Source organism: Cetorhinus maximus, chromosome 1 (genome assembly GCF_964194155.1).
Source record: "Cetorhinus maximus chromosome 1, sCetMax3.hap1.1, whole genome shotgun sequence".
In the NCBI taxonomy this organism is placed as follows: Eukaryota; Metazoa; Chordata; class Chondrichthyes; order Lamniformes; family Cetorhinidae; genus Cetorhinus; species Cetorhinus maximus.
Window position 1 is genome coordinate 216,381,592 of NC_135879.1, and position 18,383 is coordinate 216,399,974.

Below are 18,383 nucleotides of genomic sequence, written 5' to 3' on the forward strand. Positions count from 1 at the left end.
GAATAAAAATTCAGAGCAGAAGGAATAAGCAACCTTGAAAAGTGTTGTTGATTTCTTTTTAAATAAAGCTCAAATATCAAATAGCCCCCCACTTCTCTTCAGCTCTGAAGGAGGGTCATACCGACTCGAAACGTTAACTCTTGTTTCTCTCTCCGCAGATGCTGCCAGACCTGCTGAGTTTTTCCAGCGTTTTCTGTCTTTGTTTCAGATTTCCAGCATCCGCAGTATTTTGCTTTTATGTCAAATATCTTTCGTTGTGGAAAGTTCATTACGTCAGTTTTTTTTTTGCCTGCTGCTCATCTTCTGTGAGGCTGTTTTAAACTTTTTTTTAAAAAAAAAGTGTATTCATTGATGGGATGTGGGCTTCGCTGGCTGGGCCAGCATTTATTGCCCATCTCTAGTTGCCCTTGGGAAGGTGTATAATAAAGGCTCATTTTCTTTCCTGAAGTGTAACATTCTGCACTGTCTAGTCCTGCTCCGCATACCACGAACCGCTAACTGGCTAATTATTTAGTGTAACCCAGTCAAGATGCCATTAATCTCAGGTGCCCTAAGGTGCCTCCTTCTTGTGACGTTGCCAGGTTTCTCTTTGTTCTGCACACGTCTCTTTCTCTCTCTCTCTCTCTGCTTACAGCTCGCATTCACTTCTCTACATCGCTAATAAACGTGTACAATATTGTAGAAAGAAGTCTCACAGGCCGTGCACTGTACATCAAGAAGAATGGCACTCTGTGTAACCGTAAAGCTGAATGCTACACTGGGGAATTGAAATATGCTGAGCAGAGTAAATAGGTCTTCAAACTCTCCACACTGAGCTCCCTTTTACAACTCTCTGAACATAACATTTTCCATCACACAACGCGTGTGTGCACCTCGTAGGTTCTGCGCCGTTCTCGAAATAAAAGTGGCTGGAAACGCACAGCGGGTCCGGCCAACATCTGGAAGAGGAGAGGTCTGACAATCCTTCCACAGACAGCTGCAAGCCGCTCAGATGCAGTGCTCTTAGGAGGAAGTGTTCTGACTCATACCCGAGACGTTAACCCATCTTTTCAAACACATTTTCCCCATTTACTTTTTGCACATTTCTGCTATTCATTTTGGGGGTTTTTAAAAAAAAAAATTATTGAAAATGCGTCGGGTGCACGACTCAGAACACCGCAATCTTTTCCAAACCATGATTCATTCATTCAGCTCTCAAGCGCTTACAGCCGAACCCATTATGGGACCTTTGCCCTTTCTGCTGTTGAGACTGAGCGGCTGCGAATGTCTAACTGTCTCACTCACACTCACACTCACACAGAGAAAAGCGAAACCGGTTACTATATTTACATTCTGTAAATGCACATTCAAAACCTGCCAGTTGTGCCGACAGGGTTAATACCGCATTCTCAACGGGATAAGTGTTTTTATCGCCGCCGTTCTCACATCATCACGTCGGCCCCTCACCCTGCTCCAGTGGTCGTATTGAGGTGTCGAGGGGGGATGCTAGCCACCGATACAGAGTTAAGCACTGTGCAAAAGGCCCTTACAGAGCTTACAGAGAGGCTTATTGGCGATTCTTTCCTTTGGGGTGGGGGTGGGGGGGTGGAATTCCCTCCTCGAAACTCATGCACAGTTTCTCTCCCCAATTCCCACCCCCCGGCCCGCAATGACCCACAGGCAGACACCCAGTGAGCCCATAGTGGAAACAATGACAGAGCCGCTGCTCCGCACAGTGCTGGGACCCATCCTGAACGGGTACAGGGGCATGAGGAAGCGGAGAGACTCCTGCAGGATTTATCCCCATTTTTGAAGGAGTTAATAGATATCCCCTAAAGCGAGGAGTTCGGGAATTTCGAACTGTTTCTTGACTCCAACACTTTTCCCACGCCACCCCCCCCCAACCCCAACCCCAACCCCATGACTCTCGAAGCCCTTTCTTATCTCAAAGTACAGCCCGTTAAAAGTACAGGATGAGAAGCATTGGGAAGAGGGCATAGAGTATGGATACAGTAAAGGTTCAGCCACTCCGGCTCTCAACACTCGGCTTTAGTGCAACGAGAAACCAGATAAAATTCCCCAACTGCAAGTTTTAAATCAGATCTGCTCAGCTCCGGTAACAGTTGCCAAGCGTCTGAAGCGTCTGGTGACTGGGTGTGAACGACACGACAATTTAGCGAATTCCCAGAATCTTTTCTCTCTGCAAGTCACGTTTTCCAACTCACTTCTACCCTCAAACGGGGCAGAAAGGGGTTCCAAGACCCCACGGCGATTCTTTGGGCTGTTTTGAGGGACTTTTGAAAGGTGGTCACAGTAAACTTGCCAGGCACACACTGACCCTGGGGAGGGGAGGGGAGGGGAGGGGAAGCGAGTGCCGGGAGACCAACACAGCCCTGGGTCAGGCTTGAACTTGCCAGTAGCAAGGTGGCCAGTGTTTATTTAACCGGCCGTCAGGTGTCTGGGCGAGGATCTTCCATTTATCACACACACACACACACATACACACTCACTCGGGGGTGGGGAGGGTTTAGGGTTTCCAGTTCAGGCAGCCGCCCTCTAAAGTTCAGTAAATAAATCACCGAGGGAGCTCCAGCCTGGTGTTAGTAATGGGATCAAGCGGCAGCTCACACCGTCCACTCATCTTGGGAGACTCTCAGCTTCCTTGCAAGCTGCTCTCTTTATTCTGGAGAGGGGGGGAACTAGAGGTGCCAATAAAATATATACTTCATCCATCGAATATAATTCAGAAAAATTGTCCACGACGCTGTCCAGCGCCTCTCTTTTTTTTTAAAAAAAGGAAAATCTGATTTGTGAGTACAGAACGGTCAAATGAAAAATGACACACATTTAACCCTTTAGAAACTTTCTACTCCCGGCTTTATGTTCCAGTTCCAGCTGCCTGCAGTTTTGCAAACAGTTCCATACTCTGAGGTTTAACACCTCGCTTCGACAGATTGAAGTTTGCAATTGTTTGTGTCTGTGTATATATATATAGGTACAGATATACAAACAGAACTCACTCCTCGTCAATCACTGCCTGACCCACCAGCTCACTCATTCCAAATCTCCCCTCTTTGCGAGTGAAGCCGGGCAGCAATTGACCACACGCCTCCCTGTCTCCATATATCATACACCCCTAATTGGCTCATAGCTGCTACCTCAGGGGGGATGCCCTGCATAGAGCATCCCCCCACCAACCACCACCACCACCACCTCACCCCAATGCAAGGCCAATGAACTGACCTTCCAATCAACCATCCTTCCACTACCATGAAAAGCAAAGAGAGAGAGAGAGAGAGAACGGAACAAGTTTTACTAACCAGTGACAGATAAACTGTGAGGCGCTCAAGTTAAAAGATGCCGGTTCGATTCAGTCAGGAATCCCTCGAGTCTCCCACAGCATAAAGTTCAAGGTTTACCTCGGGTCGGGATTAAAAAAAAAACGACCAGGAATGAAGACTTTCTTTTTGAGTATTCAAGTCATTTGTAAATCCAAACAGGACTGGAGACTTGTCAACGCATCCAGAAATGGCAATCTCTTGAATTCGGTCTCAACGGTGCCTGGAAAACCAATCATTTATTCATCAGTTTGCGGGTCCTCTTTTATTTTATTTTTTTACCGAGGATTTCTGTGCATCTTCTCTTCCGTTGGCTCTTCCCCCGCCCCCCCCTCAACCCCCACACCTCAACCCCCCGCTTTGAAACAGCAACCAAAAAAAAAAGTGTCGTTTTCTTTTGCCCAGTCCTGTTCCTTGCCTTTGAGGAGAGTTCCTAGTTGGTGAGGGCTGGAGAGAGAGAGAGAGAGTGGAGAGAGAGTGCGTGTGTGTTTTTTTTGAGTGCTGTAAAGCTGTTCTCAAGAGGTGCCGCTGTTCTCTCCGTTGTCGTTTCCCTTTTAGTTTTCGCTTTGTTGACCACGCTGTGTATGAGTGAGAGTGAGAGTGTGTGTGTGTGTATGTGTATGTGTGCGTGTTTGTGAAAGCTTGGCTCGCTGACTTTAACTGCCAGAGGAGAGGCAGCGGCAGTGAGAGAAAATGAAGGGGGGGGATCAGATTTCAGTCTCTGGGGCACTCGGCAGTGACGCGGCCGTGAAATGTAAGCAGGTTTTGAGTGGGAGGGCGGTGGGGGTGAAATAGGAATAAACTCCCAACTCCAGGCTCCTCCCCTTTCTTTCTCCCAGGGCTGCCCAACTGATAAGCATCAGTGACACAGTTTTCCAGTTGTAAGTCAGTGCCTCTTTCTGCAGACTCCCATCGCCCCGGAAAGTTACGTGACTCATTCCCCAGAGTCTGCTGAATGAATCCCAGAACACTGGGAATGGTCAGTGGACAGGCATTTATTTGCATTTGCATTTGCAAGCCACTTGGAAGTGACCGCCAGAAAATTCTCCAGTCCATAAATCTCACTGGCGTCAGCATCGGGATAGCAGCGCCAGCCCCTGAATGGCCGGAGAGAATTTCAGCGCCAAAATGCGCCTGAAATTGCGCTACTTAGCTCACACAGTTAAAAGTGGCCGTGAAAATTCACTTGCATAATCACAAATGTCAAATCTTCCAGGAACCTAAACAATCGCGCAGAGTAAACTCTTGTTTTTTTCTCTTCCCCCACCCCAATCGATATATCAACTGCTGATACAGGGAGCCTATTTGAAGAAACCTCGGCTTGATATCGTGATAAATCATCTGTTGATATTGCACCTGCTGATACGGCCACTCTTCATATGCCTGCAGATATCGTACCCATTGTGTGCTCATACTCCCTCCCCCATTATCTGACACCTCCTGTACAATGCCCATTAATACGATGCCTCCTGATATACTTCTTGCTGGTGTTGTGCCTGCTGAGATAGAATCCATTAGTTTAGTGACTGTCCATGTAGTTTCTAACGGGTTTTCCTGAGGAAGGTTAAATGTTTTTCTGCAGGGCAGTATAAACTGGCGGGTACAGTATTTCAAGCTGCTGTTGTGTGCCTCCTAGTGGTAAGACCAGGCAGGGAGAGGGAGTTTTCTTCCAACTTCTTCACCCAGAAAATGATGTGTGATGCAGGTATAAGTGAGGAGAGGGACAAAAACTACTTTCTAAAATGCAGTAGATCTGAATACATCAGTGATGCCATCGTAAATACCTGTGATGTGGTGTTTTAAACCAGGTAAAGTTTCTCTTCCAGAACATTATCAGGAAAGAAATGAGCTTGGATGAGGAGTACTTCTGGGGTGATGTATATATATATCTGACTCAATTTCTCTCAACTTCACTAGCAATTAGACAAAAAAAATTACTAAGTGTTGAATCATATGCTCAACAGTGCAATAGTCTGATCCATGCTTGAAATAGCATAGAGGCGGTGTCATGAATCATTAATAAGTTACAAACTGCAATTAAAATGGTTGATTTTATGCCGCAGAAATCAAATTGCATTAAAATAGTCCTGTGTTTCTTCAGTAACAGTTAATAGCTGCCCAGACCATAATTTTAGAGTAATCATCACATTAATTTGGATGAGGGACATTTTTGAAATCTCTAAATCTAAGTCAGGAACACGTTATACCCAAGGAGTGCTTAAAGGAATTGAAGAATTCACCCTACATAGTGCACAATGTGGAAACGTGCAATGGTCAAAGGAACTCACTGATAAACAGATTGTAAATGACAGCCTGCTTTTCCCCCAACCAAGGCAGATGGCCTCTGCCACTCTACAAATCAAACACTCCTCGACTGAACTTGTTTGCAGCATTGGCCTAAGGAAAAAAGCATTCAAGCAACTGCAATCATTCAAATAACTCATTCCCTTTTCACTTAAATACCCCAGTATTAGGATGCAGACTCAATCTTACCATACTGTAGGTAACAACAACAAAAAATATAGACTAACAATTTTAAAATCAAACAAAATAGTGCCGCTAGTTTCGTTATTTTTTTGGAGGAGGGAGTGTAAAAATGAATATGGTTTAATTTCCCTTTACTTTCCTTTGTTTGAGCATACAATGGGTAAGGCCTAATTAGCCAGACCACTGTGAACAGGCAGTGTCTTTCCCTACAGATGAAAGGGGTGCATGAGGTGGCAGTATGATCAACAGAGAGAAAGGGAGAGGAGTGAGTGTCACAGACAGCTTGGCATTAAAAACTCTGAACTGCCACCAAATGACAGCTTTACAGGCTGCCCAACAATGGAGAGAAGCTTTGCATTAATGGACGGATTGATGAGCCTAATTTAGGCTGATCCGCTTCTCTGACCCCTCTACCGCTCTGGCGAGCATTGGCTCTCTTCTTTCTTTTCCCCTTCGACACTATTCTGTTGGCTGAATAAACTTATCAGCCACAGTAACTCCATTCTGCAGGCTGAGAAACACCTTTGTGACACCCGCAGAAGAAAGGCACTGCTTTGCAAGACAAAAGGGTCCCATAATCTCCTCATTGTCCCTCATTAGGATGGCAGAACCTGCCTAATTGGAAAGTTATAGGATCCAACTAATACTCCTTAAATTAACCTGCTGAGTAATAAAGAAATCTCTCTCCACCCAAATACACATGTGACAGGGATAACACATACTCTTTGTTTGTAAACTCCATGCACCCCTACCCTCTCAGTCTCTCTTTCGAAATCGGGTGATAGGATTTTAGGTGCTTTTATATTACAGCAGGCTGCTGATGACTCAAAAGTGTAAGTTTAATGGCCGCAATAAGACTGACAACAGTGTCGCACCAAAGGAAAGAACTTATCTTTGTAAATCACCTTACTAAATCTTCAGGACATCACAAGGTGCTTTGCATTGAGTGAATTATTTTTTGGGGTCTCATTATTATTTTACAGATAAACACAATAGCCGGTATTGTACAAAGCCTCACAAACAAAATATGATAAATGGCCAATTAATCTGCTTTTTTTTGATTGAGGCCAGGCCACTAGGTGAACTCCCTCCTCTTCAAATAGTGCGATGAGATTTTTTTTTGACTCCACTTTAAGAAGCTGAAGGGGCCTCAGTTTAATGTGCCACCCAAAAGACAGCACCTCTCATTACCACACTCAAGTGTCAGCTTCGATTATATGTTGCAGTTCTGGATTGGGGCTTGCACCCATGTCCTTCAGGACTCTGAAGGTAATGGTGCTCTTTTTCATATTAGATTTATTCAATATTAAAAACATTTATGACATCATGATCATTCCATTGCACCATACAATGTACCAACAACAGAAGCAAGGTCATGATTAAAACATAAACAACCTCACCACCATTCTGCCACTCCGCAGTCATTCCCTCAGCACTTCAAAAACTAAAGTATCATTCATTTCTCATGACATATATTCACTTATTGTGCTTTAAACACTGACCATGAAATGCCATCCTTAAATTCCTTTCCAAATGAAACATCCAGAGTCTTATTAATGATCTTTTAGGTAATGGTGCATTCAGTTGAGACAAACTTTTATCAAGTTCACAGTAAAGACTTTGTTGATGGTTCAACATTTATTCAGTGAGTAACAGACATTCAGATAATAAATGTCTTACGTTCAGTTGCTAGTTTGTATTGAGTGATTTTAATTGGAACACAAGATTGCAACAATTATCCTTAGTTCCCCAGGATTAAGGGAAAAAGCTATCCCTGGGTCCTGCTTCAGATTGTTAATCAGAGACTGCTGAAAGTACACAGGTATAGACTTTAAGTAACAGCAGGATTGGGCAGATATGATTACATTCCCCCCACCAGCCCCCCCCCCCCCCCCCCCCCACCCCGCCCCCATGGTTGAATACACTATCTATCGACATTCACTGAAGAAAGTCCACTTGGGTAATTGTTCCCCAGTTTGGAAAAAAAACCTTCGGGATAACAAAGGATGAGGAAAGTTAGGAGTGGAGAGTTGGGAAAAATAAATCATTATGTATGTTGGAGTTATGGCAGTAGAAAGAAAGGATTTCAAATCAGCATGATCAGGCAATGGAACCGCAATGGGTAGCTAAAGAACGGTAAATGGGGCAAAACTCTGGTAGGAGTTGCCTATTGACTGCCTAATAATAATGATGTATCAATGTGGAGGTGGAGGTAGTATGTAACAAAAATAATGTGGTTATAGTGGGCGATTTTAATTTTCACAGACTGAGAGACGCAGAACAGCTCAAGAAATGAACTTCCAAGATGAATTCAGGACGTTACCTAGAACAAGATATTTTAGAGCTGACGAGAGGACAGGTCATTCTAAATTTAATAATAGATAATGAACTAGTTCACAATGTGGCAGAAAGGGAACATCTACAGATCGCCAGTAAGAGCAAAGAAGCATGTTGTGCAATAAAAGAAGTACCTACCACTAAAAGCAAAGGCTCCAATCATCCAGGGAAACCTGAAAACAAGTCAAAAGAAAGAACTCTGCATTGCAGAAACTCACCATGGTTCCTTAGACGGCACCTTCCAAACCCACCACCTCTATCATTTGGAAGGACAAGGGCAGTAGATCGATGGGAACACCACCCCCTGCAAGTTCCCCTCCAAGCCACACACCATCCTGACTTGGAAATATATCACTGTTCCTTCACTGTCGCTGGGTCAAAATCCTGTATCTTACTGCCTAACAGCACTGTGGGTGTACCTACACCACATGGACTGCAGCGGTTCAAAAAGGCAGCTCACATCCCACAAACGAATATATTTTAAAAAAAACTTCCAGCTGGGATTCCTGGAAAAGAACCAGGAGTAGGAATCCTGGCCAACTTTTCCCCTCCCTAATTCAGGAATGTTGAGGTCATCTGCAGTGTCCTGACTGCTATTTCGGCTGGGACCAGTCAACCTGTCTCACATTGGGCACTTAATCTGGGATTTTCGTGGCCTATATAGTTCAGCTACTCACTAAACCATTGCGCATTTCGGAGAGATTTGCACTAACATTGATTTCGATTGAATAAAACATACCCTGATTCAGTTTAACCTGTTAAGGAGGGTACAGTACATGTTATGGTGACAAACCATTTTAACGAATTGTTTTCAAAAACATTTTAAAAAAATTTGAATGCACTGTTCTCAGTGAGGATGTGTAGCTAAATTACTGAATCAGATCAGATTTCCATCACCCAAAACCAACGTACTTTTTAATAATCATTTTGATGTTAATCAACAGCCTGAAATTTAACCTCTTGTGGTTATCGCAATGCTCGCAATGCATCAAACTAATCTGGAATCTCTGGAGCAATTCAGATTATCAGGAATATTCTTTCATTAAAGGAGGCATTGTTCTGCCTCCAGGCAGGATGTGAAGGTAAACTGTTATGGTGACAGCTTAAAATGGCCTAAACTGTCACCGTGGAGATTTAAATGACTTTCCAATGTAACAGCTGACTTTAAGGTAACCCCAATCCATTCAATAAGTGGTTTCTAAAGAGTTTGAACAGTGCGATCTTCGTGCAGAAGCCTCTACTCAACTATGCTAAACTATGCCCTCTTGGCTAAATTGGCTGATCACAGCCAGAAGCAGCAGCACAGTTTCTGAAATTAGCTTCAGTGGCTCTGGGCTAGTGAGTGAGGGGGGGGGTGGGGTGAAAGGTCAGCCAGCATTATTAACATGGGTGGTTATCCAGTGACTGCTGTTCGGAAATGCACACGATCAGGCGAGAATGGGAATTAAAACAGAAATTGCTGGAAATGCAGGGTGGTTCAGGCAGCAGCTGTGGTGAGTTGATGGCTTCAGCCTGGTGAGAACGGGGTTAGCTTTGCTGTGAGGCTCTCGACAGTTTAAAAAGTGTGTCAACACGGCTCATGTGAGAAATGGGTGAGGCGATGAAGGGCTATCAAGTGCCAAGGGAACCATGCTCCAGCACCCCCAGGAGAGCAAGAATAAAGAAACCACTGTCAGGTCTTAGGGATATTATCTGGCTGCAGTACAGATGCAGAATAGTGATGTATGTATCTGCTTAATGCATGTGTATCTGTGTCTATATTTGACGATGTTGATGTGTGTGCTTTAACATTCTATGATTCTAGCACATTTCAATTAAGTCCACAGCAGAGAGATAGGCCATTCAGCCCAACAGGTCTATGCTAGTCTTTATGCTCCATATCAGCTTTCTCTCATCCGTCTTCATATAATCCTATCATCATAAAGTAAACCTCTGGTGGCCAATATTTGGATCCAATTTGCCACCTTGGCATTATTAGCAGCATGTTCTAACTGAGACTGAGTGGACACACAAGACTCTAAACTGAGCATGCTCTAACATGCTCTAACTTTTATTTCTAAGTTCTTGAGTTCCCTCCCTAATCCTCTCCATCTCTCTATCTCACATTCCTCTGTTAAGGACACAGGGCTCGACTGGAGTGGGGAGTTGAGAATCAGCTGGGCTAACTGAATGATTAATCTGCATTGCCAAGTCATTCAACCATCCTCCTGGAGCAAACAGGGTGGCTTGGCAAATTAGTAACTTGTCCCTTCACTTCGGAATTTCAATGCAGCACATGAGAAAGCTTGCCTTTCTGAACTGTCTTTAACGTAGAAAAATAGAGGTCAGTGAAGACAGGGGTGATGGGTGAGTGGGGTTTGATCTGGCATAGGATGAGCACAGCAAAGATTCAGATGGAGCTGGGCTTTACTGAGTTGGAGGATGGGAGGTCTGCCAGGAGAGCATTAGAATAATGCAGTCTGAAGGTGACAAAGACATGGGTAGTTAAACAACACCTCGATTTTCAAACTTTCACCCTGGTTTTCAAATTCCTCCATGGCCTCACCCATCCCTATATCTCTATATTGTCCTCCAGCTCCACAACCCCCCGCATTCCCCCTCCCCCCGATATCTGTGTTCATCTAATTCTGGCCTCTAGAGCATCCCCGAATTTAATCATTCAACATTGGCGGCCGTGCCTTCAGTTGCCAAGTGCTAACTCCTGCAAACAAAAAAGCTTGTTGGAAATCTGAAATAAAAACAGAAAATGCTGGAACCACTCAGCAGGTCAGGCAGCATCTGTGGAGAGAGAAACGGAGTCGACGTTTCAGATTTATGACTGAAAGGTCACAGACCTGAAACTTTAACTCCGTTTTGCTCTCTGACCTGCTGAGTGTTTCCAACATTTACTATTTTTTATTTTTAAGTTCTGGAGTTCCCTCGCTAATCCTCTCCATCTCTCTGTCTCACGTTCCTCTGTTAAGATGCTCCTTAAAATCTATTTCTTTGACCACGCTTTTGGTTAGCCGCTCAGGTATCTCCTCATGTGGCTCGGTGTCAAATGTTGCTTGATAATCCTCCTGTGAAGTGCCCTGAGACGTTTTACTATGTTAAAAGTGCTGAATAAATGCAAGTTGTTGTTTTAAGTGAAGTTGTAGATGATCTAAGGTAGGGGGTGGAGGTGGGTGATGTTATGGAGGTGGCAGTAGCGTCTTTCACATCCACAAGGTATCACTAAACTATGAATTACTCATGGAATGAGTTTGTTGGTTGTAAGGCACAATGTGAAATGGCTGTGTCAATTGGGCGCTTACGCCTCTTATTAAGATGCATTAATAAAAAAAAAATATGCGGAGCAAGTTGCACCTTCTGCATTTCCTGGTTTAACTAAACGTGCAACTTGACAGGACACAATCAACGAAGGCAAAGTGTTGGGCATTACATTTACAAAGTTCCTAGGGAGCCTTATAGGGCACAATTTAGCACAACTAGTAATAAAAAGGACATTTAACTCAGAATCCACAAGGACAAAAATATCATTGCTTATTGGAGTGCAGTGGAGGCACCTTTACTCTGCAGATGCTTGTGCTACTTCTGACATGGAGTGCTTCATACTGACAATAGATGTCTGAAATGGCTAAAAATAAGGTTCCTTTCCTCAGCACTACTATCCCTCACCTTAATGAGCACAAAAAAAAAGAGTCCGTTTTGAGAAGCTATCAGTGCTGTTTGGTTACACAGGCAATCACTGTATTCCAGAGAAAACTTTACCATCGAGGGTAGATACTGGTTTCTCCCAGGTTGTGATCTGTGTTTGCAGCAAGCCCAGTGTCTCATCATGGATGGGCATTTGGAAGGTCCACCCTTTAATGACTAGCTTAGAAAATTGCTAACCACAAGGTTATTATTAAAAATGATCTGGAATGCACTGCTTGTACAATGGTGGATGCCGACCTAATAATAACTTTCAAAAGGGAATTGGATAAATACCTGAAGGGGGTAAATTTGCAGTGTTATGGGGAACGGGACTAACAGGCAAGCTGGATCTTTGCTGTATCATTCTTCGATTCTATGAAAAGTCTGAGAGTATATTTTGTGAATTCCTGTTGCTGGTGTGCAGTTTTATGTATCAGTCACAAATATCAGGAATTTGGACGCAGAGTCCAGCAGCCCACACACGACTTTCCACCATTAAAGCGAAATTTCCAGATGCACATTCCTGACATGAGAAGCTCACGCTAAAAGCATGAATTTGTAAAATTGGCTTTCACCATTTTTCTTTACACAGTTACTAAGGAGCTGTGGCACATTCTTTCTGAAGAGTCTATCCCAGTTCAAACATACTCAGCTGTCCTGAAGTTGGAGTATGCTCCATTCTTGTAGATGTGAAAATGCGCCAATGAATAAGGGGCACGCACAGTGGCTCCTAACCATAGAGTGTAGGGAGTTCTAGGTTCGAGACCTGTGCTTAGTTAGATGGTCTAAACGAAAGAAACAATTTTCATTTAGGTAGCACCTTTCTCATCCTCAGGACATCCCAAAGTGAGTCACAACCAATAAAGTACCTTTAAAGTGTAGCCATTGGAGCTTTGTAGGGAAAACTCAGCACATGACAAAACCCCACAAACAGAAAATGAAATGAATGACCAGATAATCTGTTAGTTGAGGGATAAAAATTGACAGAGACACTAGGGGAACTCCCCTGCTCTTCTTTCAACATTCCCATGGGATCTCCTACATAAGTTGAGCAGAGCTCATTTTAACATCGCACCCCATAGACAGCACCTCAAACAATGCTGCACTCCCTCAGTCCTACACTGAAATATTAACCTGGATTCTGCACTCACAATCCGAGAGTGGGGCTAAATTTGTTGACCTTTTGACTAAGGAGCCAAGAATGTTATAATTGGGCTAGGCTTAACACTTAACATGGTGGCAGGACAACTAATTGAATCAGGTAAGGGAAATAAAATAAAGGGCCATGCTTACAACTTGCCCTAGTGACTGCTACTGAGAAGCAGATATGTGAAGATGTCAGGCAGTAGTAACAGGCTTGCCTTGGCTGTGATGGCCTCTCAAGGTAAATAGCCCACATTACTGACTGTCCTGGCTCACATATAAGGAATGGGCCTGCTTTAATGGAAGCACTACCTAAGGAACAAGGAATCATATCCCAGCATGAGTCAGCATCTTCATGAGTTGGGTCAAAATCAGAAGGAAAAATTCCAGGAGGAAGGAGATATGACAAAATAAATGAGAAGACTGAGCAGATATTAAAATTAAACACTACAGTTCCCAATTTTTTTAACCTTAATTCTTCTTTAAAATGTTATTCTGTGACACTTTCCTCACTAATATTGCAGCCTATCGCTTTCTATCGCAGTTTACATGGGAAGCTGAAGCCCTGGTTTATGTCCTTCACATCAAAGGGAGTTTTTTTTTATCAGTAAACAAAAGGCTTCACTATCATCCTCCTGCGACAGAGCCCCTCTGTCTACAAACACTGCTCCTGCTGAGAAAGCACTTGGCAAGAAAAATACCCAACGATGACCTCCAGGCCCTCAAGATCATTAACCAAACCCTCGAAACGCTTATCAGAGTGCAGCAGAGAGAATCCACACATTGGGCTACCTCTCTTCAGGTAGGACTGCTTCACCTCATCTTTCAATCCAGATGTTGCTGGGCCTTGAGTGTGCCAAAGTCAAAGTGTGCTGCAAAAACCTGGGGGTGGCACGGTCTAATCCAAGGCCAGCTCAAAGTCAAGGGAAAGGTGAGGTAAACAGACACAACGTCAACAGTTGAAAACGTCACGTGGAAATTAAAAGATCCTATCGGCATGACTCAGGCATGTCAGTGCGTCTAGCAACAAAGTGGCTCCCTTATTAGAAATACTCAGGTGACAACACAGGGTCCTGCCATGTGATTCTCCTCCATCTCTACTCAAGGGCAAATCTCTATCCCTCTGTACACTTCAGGTAGCTGAGAGAGGCCCTGGCTGGGTCACTAGTGGGCTAACATTGAGCACTATTGTGTCCCAAAGTATATAATGGAGTTTTGCATAAAACTTAATGAAAAACAGTGTCCTGGAAATTTGCACAATTTCGCAGAACTGGGGCAAATACTCCAGAAAGATAAAACATTGAATTCCTTTGAGTGACTCCGCTAATAGAGGAGGAGGAAAGAGTTCTGATGAAAGGCCACAAACTGAAACTCTGTTTCTCTCTCCACAGATGTAATGTCTTTGGATTCTTTGGATCGTGCCTTATTCTGACTGCTTGTCCTGTGTCCCTTAACGGACGTCCTTTGTCCCTTATTTCTCGGACAGTCTGTGGGAGACTGAGCCCGGGAGTTTCCTCTTGCCTTTGCCTCATTGTTTTAACGTGTGAGCATGCATTCTGTGGCCATTGGCCACCAAGGGGAGTTATGATCACTAACCATCCCACCTCCTGCTCCAGAACCCCTCTGACTTTCATGATCACAACCGCTCCTCCACCCCCTGCACTTATGGTCGCCAACTCCTCAAACCCCCTCTCACTCTCATGGTCAACACCCTGCCCCCCAACACACTCATGGTCACCAACCAACACCATCACCCCGCCCCACCACCACTCTTATGGTCACCAGCACCCCCTCCCCTGTCCCACAATTGAAACGTCTCTTATTTTACTTAATAAGAGTTGGTCACCCCTGAGAATGAGTAAGAAAATTGATCTGCTGGGCCACAGTTTGTTGCTCCTCACCACCCAAATTAGCCTCAGAAGTGAACTCTGCCATACAGTAAATGGAACAAAGTGCCCATCTGCAACATCCAGTTAATCCAGAAAGTTTATTTCACTGTGAAACTGGTTTGGATTCAGTTTTTTTTTAATAAATCCTTCCGATGATGTTTTATTCAGGTTTGAATATTTCCTTTCCCCCTCTAATTTGCAACTCTTTCCTCCTGAATCATACATGACCATGGCTCTTTGATAAAGAAAAATGCTTGCATTTATATAGCGCCATTCACCAGCTCAGGGCAGCCCAAAGTGCTTGACAACCAGGAGTGCAGTCCCTGTTGTAATGTACAAAACAGAGCAGGTAACTTTCATCCAGCAAGTAATGTGGTAATGTTCCACCGATGCTAGCTGTTGTAAAAACATTGGCCAGGCACAATATGGTGGGGGGGGGGGGGGGGGGGGGGGGGAGGTGTAAACCTTCCTACTATTCTTCTGAATAGTTACTTCCACCTAAAACGTCAGACAGAGATTCATTTTAACATTTCATCTGCAAGATGCCACCTCCAACAGTGCAGTATTCCCTCAGTACCGTACTGCATAGGAATGTCAGCCTCGATTATGTGTTCCAAGTCGCTGCAGCGGGATTTGTCTCATAGGGAAGGATGCTACCAACTGGGCCATGGCTGGCGCAGATGCCACCAGTACCTTGCCCACCTGACCAATCATCATGTGAGTTGTTGACTATTCGAGCATGGGAGGCATCACAGTCAAAGTCAACACACTTTCCACTGCTGGTCACTGGATGGCCCCCTTCGGCATTCTATGAACCCTGATATTCAATTGTACAGCTCAAACTGCCCCCTTAGCCAAGATAAGCTAAAACTAACACAAACTGATTGAACTTAATCTGCCTTAACTGGTGCTCACCTAATATTTCAGCAAGTGAGCAGCTAAACCTCCAAGAGCAGGAAGACCCCAAGTTTTTGCCAGGTTAACTGGTCTGAGCTGGTTCCTTTAACAAGCTGAAAACAGAATTTCTTTGTGACTAAACTGGCCTCCAGACAGGGTGATAAGGTGAAAGTGGAAGAAAGAAAGATGTAGATTTATATAGTGCCTTATTCAACCAATGAATACTTTTGAAGAGAAGGTGCTGGCTGAAAGATGAAACTTTTTTTATTCATTCATGGCTAGGCCAGCATTTATTGCCCATCCCTAATTGCCCTTGCTCAAGAGGGTATTTAAGAGTCAACCTACATTGCTGGCCACACATGTAGGCCAGACCAGATAAGGACAGCAGATTTCCTTCTCGAAAGGACATTAGTGAACCAGATGAGTTTTTTACAACAATCAACAATGGTTCCGTGGTCATCATTAGACTTCTAATTCCAGATTTTTATTGAATTCAAATTCCACCATCTGCCGTGGTGGGATTCAAACCCGGGTCCCCAGATAATCACCCTGGGTCTCTGAATTACTAGTCCAGCGACAATACCACTACATCATCGCCTCCCCTAAATACTGGCCAGGACACCAGAGCAAAGTTCCCCTGCTCATCTTCTAATGTTGCCACATCACTTTTACGTACACCTGAGGAGGCAGATCTCAGTTAAAAGTCTCGTCCAAAAGATGGTACTTCAGACGGGGAAGCGCTCCCTCAGTACTGGGGTGTCAGCCTAGATCTTGTGTTCAAGTCTCTGGAATGGGTCTCCAAACTCCCAACCTCTGACTAAGGGGTGGGAGTGCTTCCAACTGAGTCAGGGCTGACATTAGTAAGGGGCTATTATCTAGTGCACCATCACATGCAGGTCTGATCTGACCCTCTTTCTTTATCTAACTGAAGCATCTCTCATCCTGGAGCCTGTCTCTCTCCAGACTAAACTGCATTTTCATGCATTTTACACAAAAGGATTCTCTTTTGTCTTGGGGCAAAACTAATCTTGAAGTGCCAAACGGCTTCAGAATACCTTCTAGTTCACTTAATAATGGCTCACCATTACTGATATAACTTTAACTGATGAGCTGCCTGTCAGGAGGAGTATATGCAGCTGTAGGAATGTGTGCCTGAGACTCACAAATGGTGTGACCAGGGATGTTAGCATCACAGGGATTTTCAGATCTAATTTACTGGGAAAGGAGCCACAATGAGGCTGCAGTGCCCTGGGGTTAGGGAGAGAGGGAGGGGGAAAAGTCAACCAGGGTTCCTCTTCCTTATACTATCCAATAACTTTGCTGAAAGTGCATATGTAGGTGAGCACACGATAGGGAAGGACTATGATTCCTTCCTTCCCCCAAACCCCACCCCACAAGATACGAACATACGAACAAGGAGTAGGAGTAGGCCATTCAGCCCCTCGATCTTTCTCTGCCATTTAATAAGATCATGGCTGATCTGATAGTAACCTCAAATCTACATCCCACCTATCCCCGATAACCTATCAACCCCCTGCTTACCACCTATCTATCCACCTCTGCCTTAAAAATATTCAAAGACTCTGCTTCCACCGCCTTTTCAGGAAGAGAATTCCAAAGATAAAAGCAAAATACTGCGGATGCTGGAAATCTAGAACAAAAACAAAAGTACCTGGAAAAACTCAGCAGGTCTGACACCATCTGCGGAGAGGAACACAGTCAACGTTTCGAGTCCGAATGACTCTTCAACAGAACTAAGGAAAAACAGAAAAGAAGTGAAATATAAACTGGTTTAAGGGGCGGGGGGGGGGTGGGACAGGTAGAGCTGGATTGAGGGCCAGTGATAGGTGGAGATTTCCAAAAGATGTCATAGACAAAAGGACAAAGAGGTGTTGACGGTAACAGAAATACCTGGAAAAACCCAGCAGGTCTGGCAGCATCGGCGGAGAACAGTACAGTTGACGTTTCGAGTCCTCATGACCCTTCAACAGAACTAAGTAAAAATAGGAAAGGGGTGAAATGTAAGCTGGTTTAAGAGGGCGGTGGGGGGGGGAGGGGGGGTTTAATTGGGACAAGCAGCCAGTAATAGGTGGAGATAACCAAAAGATGTCACAGACATAAGGACAAAGAGGTGTTGAAGGTGGTGATATTATCTAAAGGAATGTGCTAATTAAGAGTAGAAAGCGGGACAGACAAGGTACAGATAGCTCTAGTGGGGGTGGGGGAATACTAAAATGGCTAAAAGGTAGAGATAAACAATGGGTGGAAATACATTTAAGAATAATGGAAATAGGTGGGAAAAGAAAAATCTATATAAATTATTGGAAAAAACAAAAAGGAGGGGGAAGAAACGGAAAGGGGGTGGGGATGGAGGAGAGAGTTCAAGATCTAAAATTGTTGAACTCAATATTCAGTCCGGAAGGCTGTAAAGTGCCTAGTCGGAAGATGAGGTGCTGTTCCTCCAGTTTGCGTTGAGCTTCACTGGAACATTGCAGCAGGCTAAGGACAGACATGTGGGCATGAGAGCAGGGTGGAGTGTTGAAATGGCAAGCGACAGGGAGGTCTGGGTAATGCTTGCGGACAGACCGAAGGTGTTCTGCAAAGCGCTCACCCAGTCTGCGTTTGGTCTCTCCAGTGT

General features: G+C 44.3%; 1 protein-coding gene across 6 annotated transcripts in view; it reads right to left on the bottom strand.

Moving 5' to 3' along the window:
• Positions 1 to 18,383, bottom strand: part of fgfr3 (fibroblast growth factor receptor 3) — a 167,732-nt gene that overhangs the window by 130,626 nt on the left and 18,723 nt on the right. The window contains exon 1 of one of the 6 annotated variants that reach the window (XM_078553103.1): positions 126 to 266. The exons of the other annotated variants lie outside the window; for them this stretch is intronic. The gene's annotated coding sequence lies outside the window, so the exon portion shown is untranslated. Of the gene's footprint in view, positions 1 to 125; positions 267 to 18,383 lie in introns of those variants that run through there. 6 annotated transcript variants of the gene reach the window in all.